The sequence below is a fragment of the Falco rusticolus genome, chromosome 3 (assembly GCF_015220075.1).
Source record: "Falco rusticolus isolate bFalRus1 chromosome 3, bFalRus1.pri, whole genome shotgun sequence".
NCBI classification, from domain to species: Eukaryota; Metazoa; Chordata; class Aves; order Falconiformes; family Falconidae; genus Falco; species Falco rusticolus.
Genome location: NC_051189.1, coordinates 56,020,326 through 56,042,453, shown reverse-complemented (window position 1 = coordinate 56,042,453; position 22,128 = coordinate 56,020,326). Strand labels below are relative to the sequence as shown.

The 22,128-nt window shown below is 42.8% G+C and overlaps 1 protein-coding gene across 1 annotated transcript in view; it reads left to right on the top strand.

Annotated features, from left to right (window-relative positions):
* Positions 1 to 17,571, top strand: part of MIB1 (MIB E3 ubiquitin protein ligase 1) — a 101,624-nt gene extending 84,053 nt beyond the window's left edge. The window contains exon 22 of the transcript XR_005102975.1: positions 16,521 to 17,571. The gene's annotated coding sequence lies outside the window, so the exon portion shown is untranslated. The remainder of the gene's footprint in view (positions 1 to 16,520) is intronic.
* The last annotated feature ends 4,557 nt before the right edge of the window (positions 17,572 to 22,128 follow it).

The following is a 22,128-nucleotide window of genomic DNA, read 5'->3' as shown; positions in this document are numbered from 1 at the left end:
TGTTTGATGTTGACATTTTTAGATTTTGAGAAGGCTGCCTCATACTGTACAATATAATTAATATACTTTATAATATGAATACTGTATAATATAATTAATCTCTGCATAATGCACTCTGCTGTTCTGATTCCAGCTGTATCCAGTAGCACCATCTGTTTGTGATAGGGATGATGAAACTCCGTGGAGATTTCCTTTGGATTTGACATTTAATTAAATGCAGAGGGTGGGTTTTTATGGGTGTACACCATTTTATTTAGGGAAGAAAAATTAGTAGCAACATTTGAATAAAAAGTGATAGCCTTCCTTTTCAGACATTTTCCACAATATGGAAGGGTGATTTCAGCTGGTGAGAAATGGTGTCTTTGAAGATATCCTTCCTGTGCTCTGTGCAGCCCTGTTCAAGTCAACAAAGTAGCATGCATCGGAAAGCTTTTACTTCAAAGAATGAAGCCCATCAACTGGTTTTCATACTTAGGAAGATTTTGGCTGAAAAATACTTCAGGAATTTAAATATTTTGTTACCTTTTCAGTAATGAGAGTAGTATGTCCCAGCTCTCCAGGGAATAACACTTCTTTTTTCTTCTCTCCTCTCCCTCTCCCTCTCCCTCTCCCTCTCCCTCTCCCTCTCCCTCTCCCTCTCCCTCTCCCTCTCCCTCTCCCTCTCCCTCTCCCTCTCCCTCTCCCTCTCCCTCTCCCTCTCCCTCTCCCTCTCCCTCTCCCTCTCCCTCTCCCTCTCCCTCTCCCTCTCCCTCTCCCTCTCCCTCTCCCTCTCCCTCTCCCTCTCCCTCTCCCTCTCCCTCTCCCTCTCCCTCTCCCTCTCCCTCTCCCTCTCCCTCTTTTTTTACAGCAGAGTGATGCTATGAGGTAGTTTATATTAGAAATCAAGAACTTTGCCAGCTAGCAACATGTAAGTTTTATGCTGCAACAATGCAAGACTTTAAACCAGGGGTCCTCAAACTACAGCCCGCAGGCTGGATACGGCCCCCCAGGGTCCTCAATCCGGCCCCCGGTATTTACAGACTCCACCGCCTCCGCCCCCCCCCGCGCCGGGGGTTGGGGGGGGAAGCAAAGCAGCCGCAGATGACTGCCTGCCGGCCCCCTGTTTAAAAAGTTTGAGGACCCCTGCTTTAAATTATAGGAAATTTAGTGCAAAATGTATTTCTTGCAGTTAGGATTTGTTGTTGCTTACTTGACTGCCCTAAAGAAGTTAATGAAAAACTTAATTTCTGAAAAATTGCATAAAATCGGGAAAATACACTTGAGACTGTACTCATGCTTTGCAGCAGTATAACACCATTTCATTGAATTTTCCTTAAGTCGGAGCGAGGTAAGTAGACAAACAATCTGAGCCGATTTCCCCAGTGATGCTTGTGCATCCTGAGATGTACGTGTGGCTTCCACAAGGGGTCAGTAGCACCCTCCCTTTGTGACAAGGGGTTTTTGTAATATAAGCACAAAGTAAACAAGGGATAAGGATAATGATGATTGCATTAATATGTGGGTGGACCAGACCTCACTTGTCCCCTTCTTCAAGCCGGCTAAGTATAATTAGCTTATTTGCTGACTTCAGTAAGCACCATATTCTATCCTCTGACTCTCATGTGACATGAACATTGCTACTATTGATTAGGGCAAAGTTCCAGTGGAGTGTTTACCTTTAGCTCTAGTTGAAAGTATTCATTTAGTCTAGGTTGGTGGTTTGGTTTTTTTTTTTTTCTTCAAAAGCATGCAGCTGAAGCAGATAAATTGTATGAGAGAGCTTGTCCACTATGCAGGGGAAAAGAATTCTAGTATGAGTGTCCCACATATTCTTAATGATAACCACAGTCTCCCTAGATGGCTGGAGCTGATTAATATTTTCCACACTATAGTAACACAACTTATAGTTAAATATGCTTTGAAGCCTATCAGTCTGCTCAGTGAAAGGAATGTCTAGCTTCTCAAGGCTTCCCTGAGCATGCAAGTTACTTGGAGGCAGAAGTTTGAAGTAACTCATTATCTTTCTACCAAGAGGCTGAACAGACCAGACAGCTATTCCCTGGACAAAAATTTCCAACCTTGTACCAAAGTCATATTTCACAAATGGGAATTTTAAGCTGGTCAATGTCGTTCAGGTTGGCACGCTTGCTGAATTAACAAGGGACCTTCCTTACCTTCATGTTTGCAACTCTTGTTCTGTTTTGCATCTGTTTTTTGTGTTTCATGTCTTCAGTGCATGTCCCCCACTTCTCAAGTGTGCTGTTTCAAGTCTTTTTATGTCTGTTTTTTGGTAGCAGAACAGTGTCCCTTCCTTCTTGATACGCCTTGATAAGGTAGCTCTTTCCTCCATTACACTTGAGGTTGGCACAGTGCTTTGGCATAAGCACAGGGAGGCCCTATCCTTGTGGCTGACTCCACTCTTAATTACATACACTGACAGGAGGAATTCAGTTTTAGCAAACTTCCACATTAATTTATCAGCATCCCTTATTTCTCTGTATTGAAAGTATAAGAAAGAGGTTTTAGCTGCCAGCTGAGGGAAGGATAGGGGCATTTGGTGTACTTATGACTGTTCTCAACCACGTCAGGAAAATCAGGAACAAGTAAATGTTTCAGGGTGGTTTGAGTTATTGTGGTTTTCGTGGTTGGTTGGTTGGGGTTTTTTCTGTCCTATAGGCTGTCTGAAATATTCATTGTTACTGTATCTCAGGTTCAGTTTTTGGTGTCAAGATACTTCTCAGAGAAACTCAACTGTCTCCTAGTTGTGTGTATCTTGCCCGCTTAAGGTGCCTGGAGGAAGTCCGTTCTGTAGGATCGCTTGCAAGAGCGTGGGTTATTTGCAAAGAGAAGGGTGCAGTTACTGGGCTTCTTGCTGCCTCCATAGAGAAGTATGAAAAAGTTCTGCCTCTGAATAAAGTAAATCTGAAACCACAGTCCAAGTAATACTCTTCTACTAAGATTTCATAATCCCTACTGTGTATATGATCATAAGGTATCTTGTGTTATTCTGGGTGAAAGCTATATAAAATAAACGGTAGTTATACAGCACTTACTTCCCAATGGGCATGTTATATAGTTTGTTGGCTTTGAAATACAATGCTGTCGTTCTTCCTCTCTTCTTTTTTCTTTGTGATGAGACCTGTAAAAGAAGAGTACTTCAGGGCTATCTAGACAAGGCTGCTTTTCCTAAGGCAGAGGCCTTAGTTAAACTGTTTCTACTATAGCCTTGCAATTCAAAGCATCATGCCCAAGGTGTTTACTGTGTTAGTCCGATCTATAGCACGTGGCATTTAAAGCACCTAACTCATATTATTGTTGGTTTTGGTGAGGTGATTTTGATTCCATGTAACACTGAGGGAGTCTTCATTATGTCCTCTGAAACTGTGTTCTCCCACCACTTCATGAAGAAGGCATAGTGTGGGAGCACTTCACACCTTGTTGAGATAGAAAAGTGTGTTACAATAAGGGCATGGGGAAACCTACAACTGAACTGTAGTCACAGGCCTAATTCTTAAGAATTTTCTGAGGTGAGAAACTCGGAGGGCAAATTTGACTGAGAGCAGAGTGATCTGAAGAGTTTTAGATTCTTCTGTTCCCTCTCTTGAAAGCTTGTATCATGGATACATTAAGTCCTGCTGTAACCCTGCCATCTCCTTTTGTCTTGCACATCCACCACCCTGGATAGGTCTCTCCACAGCAAATCTCCCTGGAGTAATAGGCCCTATACTTAAACTGGAACTATTCCACACATGGAGAAGGAAAGCGCGGGAGTTTCAAGCCAATCCCTGATGCAGAAATTGGGGATCTGCTGTTGCATGTAACACAACTCTTCCCATGGTGCACACAGGGGATGTAAAGGGGTAAGTCATCTTGACTTACATTTACTGTGAACTGTGGCTGGCTGCAAACAGGCAGCAGTGTAAAAAAGCTACTGCAGAGCAACTGCTTGATAATTACCTGTGTGAGGTGCTTTCCCTGCAGCAGGCAGCAGTTGGAGGCCACTTACACTTTTAAAGTGTTGCAGCCAAGTAGGGTTGAGTGGGCCGAGCCCTCTGGGCATCTACTTGTCCTGAGCTGACATTGCTTTATTGGTAAGTAGCATGGAAATTAATTCAATATGAAAAATATATCTTCATTAACAAGATCAGGATACCAGACACTTAATTTTAGGCTTCGTCTGCTATGCTGAATCAAATGGTGACACCAAGATTTGGCAAGCTGCTGTTGAGCCCTCTGGGAAAAGTTAGTCATTGGCTGATTTCATAGGTCTGTTTTTGCAGGAGTTTCTCAACTTTGAGGAGGTAGTTAAATAGTGTTCAGAAAAGAAACGGAAAAAAAAGTATCTAGACAGGAGGATTTAACAAGGGGAGTGTTTTTTCTTGTTCCCCTCTTCTGGATGGGAACTGTGCCGAGTTTTCATTTTCCTTGCCAATTTTCATTTGGCCAAAAATGCTGCCGTAATTGCTACTTGCTGTCTGGATTGGCTGGAATCAAACATATCTGATGTGCCTGTCCCATCTGTTCCCGACCACTGCCCTCCCTCTCCCCAGAACATCCTTCCACAGGGTGTGAGGATGCACTTGCGGGGTTATAGGGGAGCTAATGTTACAGTCTATAACTTTCCAGGACAAGGAAAGGACTTTAATGTTGATTTGGTCTGGTCTTTTTCTTTCTGTCCGTCTTCAACTATCAAATCTAGGGCTGCCTTACTTTTTTTTCATGTGGCCTGTAATTTTGAGAGGTAATCGATGGAGGCATTACTGCTGTGTCTGGAATTCTTGGATTTGGTCTGTCCTTTCCTATGAAAATTATTAACAGAGGTGCCCTGGGGCTGGCAGGTTTTTCTAGGGAAGACAGGTAAGGGCTTAGCACATCCTAGGTTAAGCTCTTCCCAGTCATAACCAAATGCTAATTTGGGTGATGCTATGTGAGCTGCATTGTTGCACCTTTGCTTGAAGGGTAGATATAGCTTAAGATGTCATGGCAAAATACCGTGTCCATAGTAGCCAGCAGTGAGAGCAGAATGCAGTGCACCCATGACAACATAGTATTCTTCAGAAGTTAGTACATCTGGCTTTTCTTGAAGGGTAGCTAGCCTGAGAGGAGGTCAGTAATACCACAGGCAACCTGGACATAGACCATCGCATGGTGCTTGGTACGCAGCCCAAACCTCTAGAACAAGGATGCTAAACAGCTGTGTGTATCCTTGGGTTGGTTATCAGTGGATTAGAAATGAGGGTATCTAAAAGGCGCCAGCTTTCAATGTTCAGATGAAAGTGTCCCTCCCCATGCTTTATTAATTTATTTCCTCCCAATACAGAAGGAACAGCTGAGGGAAGAAGGGAAGCTAACAAGCCTAGCTTATTTTGCTGCGTACTGTATATATGCAGCATTGAAGACCTCTGCAGACAGCTGTGAGTTTGGACGGGCGAAAAAAAGGGGGAGGGGGGGAGGAGATGGAGTTCTTTAATGATGTGTTAGGTTATTGATGGAATTGCTAACTTGGAGGAGAGCTGCCTGCTTGGACCTGAGGTGGGTAGCGTTACCCACAGTAACTGTTTGCTTGTGCATAGTTGCTTTTTATTTTATTGTTCAGGTCAAAGATACAGTGGTGGTTCTGTTAAGTGTGGTGACTAGCTGGGCAGAGCAGCACGGTTCTGCTGAGCACAGCTGCCAAAACTGTGGCAAGCCAAGGGAGAGTGGTTTTTTTATTAGGGACAAAAACGTGGTCTGACACAGCTTTCTTACCAAAGGGAAGGATTTTTCACTTCAGGAGGAAGTTTGGCTGAGAAGGCATTGGATAACTTTTTTTTCAGCTTTGGAGGAACTCCTGTATAAATATGCTTTCCACGAATATAGTAGTTCTGCTTCTAAGAGAGAATGTTAGTGGCTGTGGATGTGGGAAATAATAAGGTGAATAAAATGCTTTAATCGAAGTTAGCAAACACACCTTGCATGCTCACAGCCAGGAGCCATTTGCTCTTGGCTCATGCCATAAGGCAGGCAAAAAGTTGGGGGTTTTTTATAATTTTTTATTGCAAGTATTTCTGGAGTTTCCCTTGATCCTTTCCAAGCCATCAGGTTGTAGTTAAATTAAAACCTACCCTTTTCATTTGGTGAACACTGTGTAATGAGCTATTTGTTTGTGTTCCAGCTTAATCTTGGATCGTTTTGTTTAAGCGTTAAGAGCCTACATGTGTTACAGAGAAACTGTTCTAATCGAGTTAAAGAAACAAGTAGTCTTCTAACAGAGGCCATTAGACTGGCATTTGTTAGCTTTGGTTTCCATGGGTTTCCTGTCATTCTTTACTCAAGTCACTTAGTTCTATTTCCTCTCTTTCCTACATGTGAAACAAGAAAAATGCTGCTTGGGGGTACTAAAAGAAATCTGCTGGTGTATGCAAAGAAGCCTACAAAAGTATAAATGAGTTCCTGAGTAGCTGAAACGCCTCCCCTGCCAGCAAGGCGTACAGTGGTGTGTACCAGCTCAGTTTAGTGTTTTCCTGATGAAAAATTAAACCCCAGTACTAGTGCAGCCTCACAGTCTTGCCAAAGAGCAAATAGGCATAAAATGAACGAATATCTTCTACTGTCCAAGCAGTGGAAATTACTAACTAGTAATTATATACAAATGTGTATTTTATTATACTTAATAAGTAACCATTGATCATTATTTACTTACTAAATCTCTTAATTGAAGAAAGCTGTATTGAATACAGGCACTGAGTTATAATATTATAAGTGAGCTGGCAATGCCAGCTTTTTGGTGGCAGTGTTTTTCTGAATTCCTGTCTCTTGCTGATCTTGTCAGTACACTGAAGCATTTTAGTAATGAGACTCTGAATCTCTGCCTGCCACAGCCAGTGGGTGTCACTGCAAGCATTGGAGTGAGGGAAGAACAATTCTGGGGAGAAAGAATAAAAGTTCAAGTGTAAGTTGTTTTTTTGTTTGTTTTTTTTTAAAGCTAGAAATAAATACAGAAAAATAGATAAATTAAGTCCTTGCTTATTAACTGTGCAGTTGCAAAGATGTTTCTTGAAAAGGTTTTAAAAGGGTTTGAAATGCTTAGAAAAGAGTTTTTAAGTAAGTAGCCCTGATGGCCAAGGCCAGGTCCTCTGGTAAAAGTCATGTCAGTATCAACTTCTGTAGTCACGCTGGCCCTAAATGTCCACTTTCTTCCTAGTGTTGAATGTTACTGATCTCATGGATAATGTTGGTTTAAAAAAGCAAAACAAACAAGCAGAAAAAAAAAGAAAAAAAACCCCACACCGAAACCCAAAAAAACAACCACCCACAAAAACCAGAACAGGCTTTCCTTAAATCCTTTAAAACCACTTATATGAAATTCTTGGTGTTTGCAGACCTAAGTGCTAAAGGTCATTCTGACGCAAAGTGCCCACCTTCCCCAGACAGCTCGCCATCCCCAAAACCAGGCTGGCTCTGAAGCAAATGTCCTTTCAAGCCGAAGCTGGGAGAAGATGGGCTGGCTGAGAGCATATATGCACTCCACCTCCCACCCTCGCACAAACAAACCAGCCGTGCAAGCTTTGAACTGTTTACATGATATACATTACCTAACGGTGCCTGCACTTTTGGAAGGGCCTCTCTTACACAGGTTGTTGCTAAGGCCCGTGTTGTCTCTGCCTGTGTTATCATGAGGATGACAGTTTAAACAGGTCTTATCACTGTGTATTCAATCAAGGTTTATGAGGGCTGATAAAGATGTCACCTAGTTGCTTTGTGTGTTCATTAAAACCCAGTTCCCCAGTAGGACTTTGCTGTATTATGTTCTTTTTTCTTTCTTCACTGATTTTTAGCTATCTTCTGAAGAGAGAGGTATGTGTTAGAAGGGAAGGCGTCACTCTTACTTGAGTATTTCTAGTATTTTTACGGGGAAGAATTAAAAAAAAAAATAGTAGGTTGGTTGACACAACCCTATCTGTATTTAGTATCTTATGTTATCATAATTGCTTATTTAATAATTCAGTAAACTTTCTTACATTTAGCTTACGCGTGGCAGTAAAGTGACTTGTGTGTGCTGTATCTCCTGTGTTGTGTTGCTCCTGAAGGTAGCTCAGGAGGGGCTTGGTGCCACTCAGTTATGATATAAGTTGTAAATTGAGCTTCCATTACAGTCTTTCCTGATAGATGGAGACTGCGTATTTGCAATGCAGAAATGCAAGCATCATTGACTTACTCTTTTGGTTGTATGTCAAAGGTGAAGAAATAGGTAGTCATATAAAATGCATCAGTAATTTTCAGGTTATCTGGTTGTGATGAACAGCAATAGGATGTAGGCAAAGACTGTTGTCTCTCTTGTCCTGTAAGCTCGTTCATTTCAAAGTGGTAGGTTCTTTTCTCAACCCATGTCCTTTTCCTAGCTATAGTTTAAAAGAAACATGTTGTCCTAATTGTATCTGATACCATGTCCAATTCTACAAGTCTTCAAAAAAAAAAAATCACATTTCCACAGTGAGCAGAAGTTGCTCGGTTGCATTGTTGTTGTTTAAAATTTGTTGTAAAACAAAACATATACAAGACCATAGTGAAAAATTGTTAGTTGCAGCTGTTTGCTCTATTTTAAGAGAGGGAAATGTCAAAGGAAGCTATTGACTAAAAAGGATTGGCAATATCTAACAGACTCAGCTCAGGCACAAATCAATTGAGATTAAGCATGTAGGTTTAGGCTCTTTTGAAAAATGGGAAGAAACTGAATATTCAATTGATTCCTTAGATCCTCGGGTCATAATAAATTCCTGTTATTTATGCCGCAGCATCTTGGCGCGCTCTGCATCCTATGAACTTTGTGAATACTAATGGCTGTTGGCATTTCAGAAATGATTCTTTCACTTTGTTTACAATTTTGCTGCTACTGGCAAGCACTGGACTATCAAAGGCTTTAATGCTCTGCATGTGCGTTTCATAATAAAATGTTATTCTATGAGGATAATAACACTTACTAGAGATCAGTAATAAAATGAAAAACAGAGCCTCTCTACCATCACTTGTTAACACTTCTAATGATTGCTTGTTAGCGCTAATTTGTTATATGCTTCCATTTTAGCTCTATGCTGGCTGGCCTAAGCATGAGGCACTTGGATGCATAATATTAAGAATAGCTGTGCTGGCCTACTGATCTCTGCAATAAAAGCTACTGTAGCGTGATCTGGTCTGCTTTTTGTGAAATGTGTTGTATTGGAACCAGTTGTTGACCCCTGCCTTATCAATTTGCTGTTTGCCTTTAAACAGTAGTCACGGTACTCTCTAGTATTAATTTGCCTGGGATTAAGCTATTTTGCCTGGTGTGCTGGTGTCCCTTTAGCCTTGACCATGAAATACCCTCTGGTCATCCAGTAGTACAGTATTTTTTTGAAGCAGGATTGCTATTTTGTGATGATAGGCTCCCTGGAACATAGCAAAGTGGAGTCCAGTGTGACCCTTGGATCTTGCAGCTTAGCACTTCATGAACACAACACTGCTTTCTATGTTCTGTTCTTCATTACCGCTGCAGAAGGAGATGAGGGTCCGCTTCACTAATGTGTTGTGCAGACAAATAACAAATACAGACTTTGCTGAAGACTGTACGCAGCAACGTACATATCTGTCTGCCTGCGCTTCTGAAGGAAACTTGCCTGAACAACTCCATCTTCCTTTCTGATTATCTCTAAGAAATCTTTATTCATATTTAAGGGGGTTTTTTTATCATTTTTTCTGTGATTTTTTTTTCCTCGTTTTTTTGTTTCTTCTATCTCTTCTATCTGCTTGCCTTAGAAGTAAACAAAGAAGAAGTGGTTCTCAACCTCTTTGTTTTGCTTAAAACAGTGGACTATGGGCATTCTAAAACCATAATTGATTTGCCTTTTGGTATTTTTGGAGTTAAAACAGAAAGTGTCTTGATTCCAGCCAATTGCTGAGTTCAGGAAGCCTCATTCATTCAGTGAGCAATTTTGGCAGGGTGTGGAAGGGGAATCTGAAGTATGACAAAGAAAGATACCTTTGGAAGAGTTTCCAGTTTCTGTGCTGAAGTCCCACCCCAGACACATGTGCTTATACAAATTCTGCTAGATTGCTTGAACATGGTTGCCATCCAAAAACTCATCTGGCTTTGAATGTATGTTGATGTTTATTTCTTCACTTAAATCCAGAAAGTTTATGAGAGCAGAGTGTTAGGCTGAAACTGTGGTGATAGTCTAGTATAGAAAAAGAAACTGGCTTAAATATTGACAGTACCAAGAGATCCCTGGTCTGTTTCTAGCTAGCCAAATGGGAAGGCATTCTCAGTGCTGAGTAATTGACCTTTTTCCTTCTGTTCTTCTTTGCATCAGGCAGTATATTCAGTTGTGTTCACACAGCTCTCATTTCAGCCACACCTGGTACTTCTTCCACCTACAATTTCAAACCTTGAATATTGAGCTGAACAGAAAATACAGCTCGCTACCGTTCTTAGCATTGATGGTTGTCTTCACAGAGGGATCTTAGGCTGCTATTGCCCCATCCTTTGGAGGAGTGTCAAGAGGTATCAGAGGGTTGCAATTTCTTGTCCCCTTCCATATTGAGAAAAATTGGCAAATCAGAAATAAGAGGGGCCCTGTTATGGGAAAAGCAGTGAATAACTGCGTGTGCCAGCACCTTCCCGGCGCATGCTGCTGCCTCAGAGGGGGGTGCGTACAACACCGGCAAAAGCATGGCGGTGGCAAAAGCCGGTGGTTTGCTGCGGTGTGTTGTGTTGTAGCCATGACACCTGGTGATAGATAAATGTGTGGGGGCTGTTGCTATGCTGAGGTATGATTAGATATTTATTGGTAACAGCCACGCTAGTCCAGTCTGAAAGATGACTCAGGCCTCTGCAGATGCTGTTGAGAAGACTTGCTTGCAAGTTTGTAGTATCTGTATGTAGGTTGGTATTTCAGACACTTGAAGACTCACCAGTGGCCAGCCTTGTTAGTCTAGCTCCTATAGAGAGTTTAGTAGCTCCATGCACTGGGAGATCGCCTGCCCTTTTCCATGAGGCTGTGGTAGGCAATCAGTTTTCTCAGTTGAAAAAGAAAAGGAAGAAATCTCCCCATCTGTCATTCTAGAGCAATTGCTTTCAATATTACATGATTTGTTTGTTCCTGCACACCAGAAATATTCAGGGATATACAGTGAACGTAAGTTTAGGGAGCAGGCTTTTTTCTTAAGGTATCTTTCACATATCTTTAAAGCAGACCTCAAAGACTGTTGATTGAAAACCGTTACTCTAGAGAACAGAATGGCTAAATCCAATCAAAGAGTTTATCCCACAGGTATTTGTGTACCTCCCTCAAATTTATGGAAATGTCAATAGCACTGATTTATTAACTAGAACCATTCCATTTTTTCTGATTACCAAAATTACAGTGTGGGCCAGCCACAAAGTTTTGTTGTTGTGACCCTTATCCCCCTTCCCTGCAATGTTACTGCTACTTGTGCTAATCTAAATGTAAATTGTAGGCTCTGTGGGACAGGGTCTGTCCCTCGCATTTGAAACACCACCCTCCCTTCCTTTTGTGTGTGGTTTTTTATTTTTATTAAACATTTGTGCACGAACCTCAGAGCAGAATGCCTATCGCTTGCCTTATGTGCTCCTTGATGATTCCTAAATTCATGTCCTTAATTGAGACCACTCATGGTGTTCCTTTTCGACTATGAATCAGAGTATCTGCAACAAGCTAGCAGCACAGAACGTATTTTAAGATCTTTATGGTGCGTCCCACCAGAGCCTCCTCATTTCCCCTGTGAGCAGGAAAATTAATTGCCTGTGAGAGATGCCTGCTGATCAACAAGCTAGAATTGTTTGGGAAAAAGAAAAAAGAAATGGGTGGGTGGAAGGAGTTACAAAAAGCCAGAGAACACCCTGTAGTTGCTTCTCCCCCTCCCACGAAGAGAGGTCCTGCACCGGCACAGCTGTGGCGGTGGAGCCCAGCCTGGGAGAAGGCTTTTGGATGTGTAGGCCCCCAGCCATAGGAGGGGTTTATGGGTCAAACCCAATACCTGTATGTTACTCCATGTAAATAAATCATACGCCTGTAAAATACAGGCTATAGTTTGCTGCTGGGTCCTGGGGGATCAGGAAGGTAATTTAGCACAGCTGGATGCTTGTTCGTCTTCTGAATTGTTTTTACGGTTTAAAAGAACAGCTTCCTAAATTGCCATCTTATGAAAAAGCAGGGTGTGGGGCTGCACCAGAGCGCAAATGCACTGGCGTCACTTTAATTAAAAAATCTGCTCACTCACTTACCTTCCAAAACATCCCCGTTCCCTCTAACGGAGGAATTTTTACCTAATCCAAGCGAGCAGCTGTTGTCTGCCAAATGGCCAGCCTGCGCTCCTGGTGGAGTTGGCTGGGGCAAGCGGTGCTCCCCCTCTCCCCTGCTGTGAACCGCTCTGTGTGAAACCCCTTCCCTCAACTTGAACTCCAGCAAGGAGTCCCTGCGGCACACGGAGACCGAGCTAGTCACTGCGGCAATAAATACTTGTTTACAAGGCGCCCAAAGACGATGCGAGCGCCCAACGTGATCTAAGCTGGGGACCCGTTGGAGATGTTGGGATGCTGAAAACTGCTGAGTTGGTGCTAACCCCTGTGCTTAATGGGCCAAGTAATTTTTTCACCACCACCCTCGTCAGTGAAAAAAAATAGGCTTTTGTGAGCCCATTGAAAGCTGTATAAATTATCTGAGGGGCTTTGGAGACTGCAAGTGTGGCATCAGTGCTAATTACAGAGATGCTTCATCCTCAGGCTTCATTGCTTTGGTGCCTGTGATCCCTGTAAGGGAGCGGCCCGCCGCAGACAAGGTGCTGCAGCCCGTGTGCTCAGAAACTGTGATAGATGGGCTGCAGGCACCTGTGCATTCAGCTCAGCTATCCAAGGAAAAGTGGGAAACCGGTTCTGGTGTTTGATCTACGTGGCTAGCAGTTGCAACCTGGCTACAAACCAGCAGTTGCTCTCAGCTGAAAGACTCGCAGATGCTGGCCAGCCTAAGAAAATGTTGTTGCGAGAGCAGTAGCGGTGCCAAAGATTTCGTTTCTCCTTGATTTCTGGTCTATAAAATGCTCAGGTATGTTCTGGCAGTGGGGAGTTGGGATAAAACAGTGTGGCCCAGGGTACATGGTGGACGTGGGCCCTTGTCAGATATATGCCCCCTATTAAAAATGCAAATTGATAAATAAACACTGAAACAATAGGGCTCTGCTAATCCTTTTACAAAGGGTAAATGGCTAATCTGACTCCCTAGCCAGGATGGCTGCTTCACCTTAACAATAGCTGCATTTATACCTTATGTTTTACTTGTAAACTGACATGTAGTGAATTGGAAAGGGTTTCGGCTCACCTGCTTGGTGGGGGAGGGCGGCTAATCCTTTCATGCCCTGCGCACTCGGTGAGCAATGCTGCCATTTGATCATGCTGAAGCAAAAAAGACCAGCGTGGCTCTGCCAAATTTTCAGCCACGTTAGACTCTGTTGTGCTTGTGCTTTAACAATGCTGTCAGTGTCTCTGGTAAGGGCAGAGAGAAAGGTCTATTCATGTCTTCGTGTAGCGAGTACCTGAGGGCCTGACCTTCAGAGGCACTGGGCACCCCCAAGAAAGGGTCCTGAGCTCGCTGACTTTCAGTGACCCTGCTTTTCCTTGCTTTGCAAACGTATTGAGTCCTTGCTAATGAGTATTGGCAGCAGAGCACACGTGTGCCCATCTTCAATGGCCTGCTCCTGGGTGACGAGGCCGTTGTGGAAAACCAGCAGGAATGGAGAAGGGTCCAAGCACCCTTGTCCACCACGTTGCCCTGATAGGGGACCAGGAGCTTGAGACAGAGGCTGTGTGGTGACTTAGAGAGGTGTATTGTTGCTAATGAGTTGATTGATAGGTGGTGCAGGTCTTTGCCTTGCCTAGCATTCATGCAGTCTTACTAGTTTAACAGAATTGCTTGTGGTGATATTGGGTAAGACCTGGATAGGAGTTTGTCCTCAGTGGCTACAGCTTCTCTTTCTTTCCTACATGCTTTTTTTTTGTTGTTGGTGGTGATTGTTTGGGGGTTTTTTTCTCCTTTTCTTTTAATTAAGTCTTCAGCGTTAGTTCTGATCCAAGGATACGGAAATAAAAATTTTCTTGCTGTATTTGGTCAGTAAGATGTTTCCACACCCATGAGCCTGTTTGGGAATGAAGGGAACATGGACAATCTATAGCTGTAGGGCAATTTGATGCAGAACGAGGACCAAATAGACAAATCTCAGTAAGCAGCTGACCTGTGGGCTGCTCTCTTCAAAGTAACTGGCTTTATATTAGGATAGAAGAGGAAAATCAGGATGTTCTCTACTTTTTTAGTCCCCAGGGGGATTATATTTGTAATCTCCCAATGTCATGGGAGATTAACATCAACCTATATGCTTCCCAGGAGAAATTGCATCTGGTGAAGCAATTCATGTAGCTTGTATTTAAGGGATTCTTTGGAGAGGGAGGCAGGAGAAGTCATGGGCAAATGTGCTAGAAAGACACTGCAAAAGACTTGGAGGGTATTGGTTAGACATTGCTGGTCTGAGGTCTTCTAATAAGCATCAGCTCAAAGTTAAATCTGGCCAAGTAAAGGACGCTGTAGTTTTTGTATCTGTTAGCAGATTGAATTGCAGACTGTGAGCAGTAAGTTATTATAACTTAAAACCTACTAGTTCATAAAGACCTACAAGTTTGATTATTTTTTAAACACAGAATTTTACCTCAGTTATCTCAGGTTAAGAGTGCTGGTTCCTTTTGCTTTGGTTGACGAAGACAGAGCTGGCGTGGGTAACACCAATAGAAGAGTTATAGATAGAAGCTGTTTCATTTCTATTTCTGTCTGGCAAAACTAAAAAACTCATACATGAAATTATTGGCCATGATTTTTATTAGAACTTTGAATCAAACTATTGAATTTGGGAATTCAGTATGTGGTTAATGAACAGCAAATGTAAGTACCTATATCTAAGACGGCAGTCTTACGAGATTTTAATACCTACCCCCTTGTCAATCCAGCCTCAAATACTAAAAAATATTCAGTACAGATTTTGAGGGAAAGAATTATTAAATACATGCAAGCAAGTGACCAAGTGGGGGCGGGGGGGGGTGGGGGGGGGTGGTGGGCAGGGGGAAGAGCAAAAACTACTCCTGACAGACTAGCAGGGTTGTTTCCTTTTGTAACCTAACCGTATTTATAGGTAGAAAATGCACATTCATCTTTCACAACTTCATTAAGCATTTATAGGATTTTAATTTCTATTCTCATACTGTTTGAGTTCTGCTAAAACTATTATTTAACATGGGTAAGGAACTGGCTAATAAGTCAATGGCAGTGACTTATGTGGGAAAAAGAAATAATAGATTTGAGGGAGTTTTCTTGGCAGAGTTTCATAAAAATAAATCCGGTGACCAAGATGCATTAATTTTTTCACCAAGCCTCAATGTAGGAGTATGATGACGACCCGGAATTGGAAAACGTTATCCATAAAAAGTGGGATTTGGATCTCCACAAGGAGAATGATATAATCACAGTAGCAGAAGTGACGTGAAATGTAATACTGCAGAAGATAAGATCTTGCAGTGTTTAAGGAGAAATAATAAATACTTTGGCAATGAACTGAAGCCGAAGGGTTCAGAGGAGGTGAAAGCGGGGTGCTGTAGTGAGTCACAGGAAGTTTGAGTTGGATGCGGCATTGGTGCAACCCTTTCCAGGGAAGAGAGGAGCACCGGAGTCGTACCACCGAGCCGGGTGCTGGTGAGAGAGACCTCGTGTGAAATGCTGCATATGGCTCTGGGCAGCTGCATTCGTAGGAAGAATTAAAGGAAAGAAACAGTCTGTGCTGAAAGTAAGTGCAGCATAGGGCTAGCAGAATATAACCAGGAGGGTGGAAAACCTGCTTTAGGAGAGGCTAAACAAGCATCGCTCACACTCAGTCACTACAGAAGGGGAAAGGTGCAGAGAGGAGTAACTGGAACTGAAGGAGAGTGAGTGTAAGAAAAAAATCAGTGAGGTGAGTATAAGGAGTATACATGAGTATAAATTAGCATAGAGCGCTATGAACTGCAGAGAGTTTAAGAGAAAATTCCCACCTTTTGAGCAGTGAGGCTCTGGTTGAGCCTTCTAAGATGAGCAACTTAGACAACCTGATGAACATGTGAAGTATTTAGTACATGCATTATCAGGTTGGCAAAGACAGCAGGCAGTCGAGCTGGCAGCGGGCAGGGCAATATTCATTCTAACATTGGCCTGTGTTTGAGGCGTCCTGAGGAAAGAAGGGCAGGAGCAGTCATGAGCCAAAGGCATTGTGCTGGAAGGGCGGAAAGATGTGGAGGCTTTAGGTCAGATAACACCTGTCTGCGGGCTTGGCTGCTCTGCCAGGAGACTGGTATCAGGCAGCTGAGAATAAATGTAGTCAAGTTTGCTAGATGGCAAGTACTTCCTTGGCAGCGGAGAAGAGATGCTTGTGGTAAGTGATGGAGGAAAGACAGCAGATTTTATTTCTATGTCCTTTCTTCATTTTGTGATCTTTTATAGGTTTCATGAAAAGCCTTCATATGTCTGGGCAAAGAAGGTATTCCTGCTTCAGTAGGGGACTTCAGTTCCCAGAAATGCTGCCTTAAATTTTGCAAAGCAAAGGCGAAATGCCTTGCCTTTCTTGTAGCCATCCTTCCTTGCAGTAGGCAGGGGCAGGAATGAACTCGTGAGTGGGTGAGAGCAGCAGCCCTCATGCAGTCTGTAGGGAGCTGTAAATCTCCATGTGGAGTAAGGTGACAACAAAGCACTTGTTGAGCCCATGCTTGAACCTCTGAGACCTGCAGTCTGCCCAGCTGATCCCCTTTTTGGACTGGGAGCACAACCACGTTGAAATTTTCTGTGAGACCCACAAGACTTTTGCTAAAAGAGCAACTGAACAAAGGTCAAACCCAGAAAAAGGAGAAAAAAAAACCAACAAGAAACTCTAAAACCTGTGGGAACAATCACGGAAGGAGAGGAAGGAAGAGTGTTTCCTGGAAAATAAAGAACCTCATTGAACTTTAAATTTAGGCCAGACACCCAGAGTCAGCCCTGTTATGTTACAAAAGCTTAATCCAGCAAAAATGGGGAAGAAAAATAAAAGTTAAAATGCTAGAGAAATGAATGATAATTTGCCTTTGTGTCATGCTCCTTGGCATACTGACCATGCTGCGTGCCACAGAGGGATGCTGTGTACAGTGATCCCTGTGACCAGGCTGCTTGGTTTCTAGATAGAGAAGAAAGGGGAAATGGGTGCAGAGAGGTGAAGTGCCTTGCTGTGGATCATCCAGGAGAGGAGGAATGCAACCCTGGACATGCAGCTGAAGCTGGCCTACAAAATGCAGTTGTTTGTCTGCACAGGAGAACCCCCACTCTGCAAACCTAAGCACACCCAGTGCAAAAGTTAAAAGCAATCATGGGAGAATTTTTATTCCATATTAAATGTTGATTCACGTATGGCTGAAGCCACCGTGACCTGGAGGGGTGGTATTTGATCCAGCTCCAAAATTGACCTGTAACTCGTGCCAGTTTCCGTGCATGGCAGAAGTCATCTGATGGAGACCAGTGGTGAAGGGTGTGACCTGGAGCCAGAGCCAGGTCCTCCTGGGGTGCCCCTGTGTGTGGTAGGTGAGTCACTCACTGCCTTTGGGAATAGCCCTCTGCACAGGCATGTTATCAGCACCTCCCTCGCTGAAGCAGACCCCAGGAGCATCACTGGTCAATCACTGCCCAGAGTTACGTGCACGTGTTCAGTTTCTTCTGCTTGAGAAAGGAGCAGCTGAAGGGCTTTAGCAAAGAATTGCTCCCAATCTGGTCCACACCAATGGTAAACAGCTTTTGCCTCTGATCACAAGTGGCATCAAAAAAGACTGTTACCTTTTTTACTGTTGTCTTTTGGTTTTGATCACTCAAAAAATAAGGAATATTTTTTAGGAAATAGATGGAATTTTAAATACATATCAGATGTTTAGGCCAGATGCTTATTGAGTCAATGAATCATTTGCAATTGAGAAATATTTGCTCTCTCCACATGTTACTGACATCAGGAGTGCTTTTGTTATGGAGCATATGGAGCAACAGGTCACTCTCTGAGCAATAGAGTGAACTGAGTCAGATTTTCATCAGCTTTCACTGGAGTGGATTCTCTGAGTTTTGGCTGTTCCATGAGTGAACCACGCTGGTCTCTCCTGGTCTCTCTCTCTCTCTCCCCCTCCCCCTTCCTCTCCCCCTTGTTCTTCCCTTTTATGCAGCTGTATATTTTTCTCAGGCTTCGTTGAACTTGGTAACTTTGAGATCAGTTTGTCAACTTTGGTTTGCCCAAGTTTCAGTTCCATAAGGTGCTAAGCCAAATACAAAATGGTGTAAATCTTGCAGCCAATTTGTGATCGTTAACATAAATGTGAGGAATTGTCTTGAAGTCTGTGAACACTGTTGAGAATTGGGACATCTGTGTCATCATCTCACCAGCAACAGTTCATGTGAGTAACCAATAATCACTATCTGATTTGTTTTCCCATACCTCTGGATCAAGGACATTATCTACAGAACCTCAGAGGTGCTGAAGTTATAGTCCATTCATATTTATAAAATATTTACAGGTAGACAGTTGTACTTCATGAGTATATTATTATTGTCCTAGCCAGGGCTGTAGAGAAAAGAACAGTTTTTGAAAGATAAGAGTAGCAGTCTTTATCTCAAATTAATGTTAGATATTAAGAAGGTAAAAAGATCTTAAAATAAACTGTGTGTGGAGTTTAGTGAGATATCCACACAGATTCAAAATGTCTTCATTCCTGTGAGAAGCAAATGTACTTACGTGCTGCATCCTAGATGAAATACCATTATATTTTTTTATTTCTGATCTACATGTTGATTTCCGTTGGTGGGCTTTGGGAGTCAGTAGGGCCACTACTCTTTTGTGCCACCTAACTGATTGAAACTAGCTGTAAAGTTTTGGCCAATATTTGTGTTCAGGTTACCAAGAACCCAACAGCCTTAAGGACTCTGGCAATGAGGAGAGTAACAAGTGTTGCGTTAATCTGGCTTGCTTATTGAGCTCGGTGGGTAGTTTCTTGATGCTATTTTCATGTAAGCGTTTCCCCAAACCTATCTGCCCAACAGGAAATCATGAAAGCGCTAGACATGTGCCAGCTGAAAATCCCTCACTGAAATGCTCTGGGGTTTGATATATTTCTACAGTAGATGCTTTTCTCTGAGCTCATGCATGAAGAAACCTCCCAGGCTGGAGCTGGACCAGAAAGGAGAAGCTAGACAATGTAGCAAAGTTGACATTTTGAAACTATTTCCACTTATTTAAGCAAATGTATTACCTGTTTGAATACCTGGAAGTACTCCAGGACTTCAACAGTTTGTAATTTTCTCTTGTCTAATTCCCCTGTTTTATTTTCCCAGGCCGAGTAGCTGCTGTCTTGAAATGTTCTCACTAGAAAGGCAGAGAAGTCCCCGGTTTTGCGCTGTCTTCGTCCCTACAATAGCAGGACTGGTATTGTGGTGTCGCTGCATTATGCCTCCATCCTAAAAGTCTGATAACGTTTAAGATTCAGGTCTACAGGATGGGAAGAAAGGCTCTGGGCTTTGGTGAGCAGTGGTAAGGGGGTCCTCATCTTGAGGAAAGGGTATAAAATCTAACTGTGGCAGATAGCTGTCAGCACGGGGAACAGGGGAATAAGGAGCTGCTCAAGGGGTCTCACTCTGGACTTTGAGAAAGGATAAAACCTAATGCTTCCTTAAGCAGTGGCCAGACACATTATTGCTTTGGTGGCAAGGGGAAATTGCCAAGGTGTGTGCTATTTAGAAGGGTTTAAAAGCAGCTTGATATATACACACAAGTGCTCTGCAGCATAAGCAGCTGTATTCATCTTAGTGTGTTAAGGGAAAAAAACAACACTGCAAGGGTTGACAGCTCCCCTTCCTTCAGGCTATAAACCAATTTCTTGTTGTACCTTTAATTCCCCTCCTCTCTCAATAACAAAATGATCCTGTTGGCCAGGTGCAATGTCAGAAAGTAGTCCCTGTCAAGCAAAGGCATTGGCCAATGTCCACAAGACTTTATTAAATAATGCAGTACCACAGCAAAATATGACAGAAGTCCAACATTACTGACTGCAAATAAATAAAACACTGGGTTTTGACCATAGGGAAAAAGTAGAGCTATGTTGCGCACAAATCTCTGGCCCTTGGCAGAGGCTGGGGGAAGGGAAATTTAGTTCCTTTCGTGATGTTAACCAGACCTGCTTCCTCGTCAGTGCTGAGCTTGCCATTTTGTCTTTTTGGAGTCTTTTTCCTGGAAGTGGGAAGTGGGAATCCAGCTGCAGGGGTCTAGTCTGCAACCAAGCATAGCAGGAAACATTTTTCTTCCAGCTTTCAGTATTTAGGGTTTCTTCTGTTTTCCCTTTTGCTCAGCGGCAGCCTATACTTCCCATACCTTTAGGGCAAAGCTTTAGCATCAGAATCCTGCACTCTGCTGTTTATCTCTCTGGATTAATAACGTGATTTTTTATATGCTTTCCTCCTCAAGTCACTTCATTAGAGGTGTCTCACATCTACCAGGTGGGAATGGCTTTGCCATTTTTTGTTTTCCTGGGGTTTTGGCTTCTTCGTTTGTGAGGAAGGAATAAAGGGTGGGTGGGGACAAATGTTTCCGAAGAAGCCAGCTGAGATATGGGGGCAGGCCTTTTGCAACAGATTAATCAGATGCTTAGGGGACAGAGGTGCTTCAATGGACTCTGGTACAGTTAAGAATAGGTTCTTAATCAGCACCCAGTTTTGAACATTTGAACCAAGACCATAGGATAATGGCTGGATTATATGTCAGACCTAACTCCCACTGCCTTCCACCTCCATGTCAGACTGATTTCCAGTGGGTTTTGCACCACCATATGTTCTATAATTTTGTGTTCTTGAGTTTACATTTTGCAATGGCAGAGAAGTCTCATATGTGCCGTAGGGGCACTTTCCTATTGTGTTTTAGCTTAGCGTTCCTCATCTCAGCATATTCCTTCATTTAGTTTCTGTCAATGAGGAGACGCTTTCCCACAGAGAAACATCTTCCCCTGCAGCTTGAGCCATGCCTGGGAGAAGGACATCTATCACTCAGTTTGAGCACAGCTCCATCCAGGTGATATTGGCAGACCAGTACAGCTATTTTCTTTACATGTCTGTTGATTATAGTTGGGTCCCACAATTTGGTGACATAAACCCAATCCCATTCATGCTTCTGATGTACTTGCCTGCCCTACTTTTCCTGTCCCTACCTTCCCAGTCCTTGAAGAATGACATTCACCATGAGTCAGTATAAATGTAGCCTCGGTAGATCTATGTTCTTGAATGTCCCTCTGTATTTTTGCTCTTTATTTAGGATGAAATGTCCATAGCACTTAAAGGTTGAGCACTTTTGGAAAATAGAGTCCTCATCATATGCCTTTGCCAACATCAGAGGCCAAGGGAAGTTGCCTGATGAGGTGTGTAGGAGCGGTGAACTGCTTGCAAAATAGATGGAGACCTTACAGCATAACCAGAAAACAGTTCCTAGCCATATCAGTTTGCTTTTTTTGCTTAAAACTCCATTCCCTTTCCTTTCTAAGCCATTTGGTTATGGCACTTGATCTTCTCTTACAGTCACTGTAGAACTCATGAAGGTTTGTAGAGGCCACACTGGAGAAGTCGTGTTCTGTTTGAAAACCACTTTTATTTGCACTTTCTTTTAAATGGTATGTAGAAAATTATTCAGTCATATGTGAGGAGAAAAGCTATCATCCCTTGTAACCAAGCAGTTGAATGTTTTATATACCTGGGCAAACATGTTGTAGAAGCTGCAATTAAACATCTTTGTCTGTATAGTAACATCAAGTTTTCAACCTTCATGGCCGCTCATTGGCATTTGCAGAGCATTCCTGCATCATATGGCAACCTTTAGCCCAGCCCAGCACAGACCTTCAGCAAGTGCAAAATCTCTGCCAATCCTGTATGGGGCATATGGTTAATATTACACTATGGCTTAGCTCTTTTTTGTTTGGTTGGGTGGGTTTTTTGCTTTAAATGCATCCAAGTCCATCAGCTCCCATTCAGTATCAGCTTTAGGGCTGCCTGAAAGACTATGTTGATACTA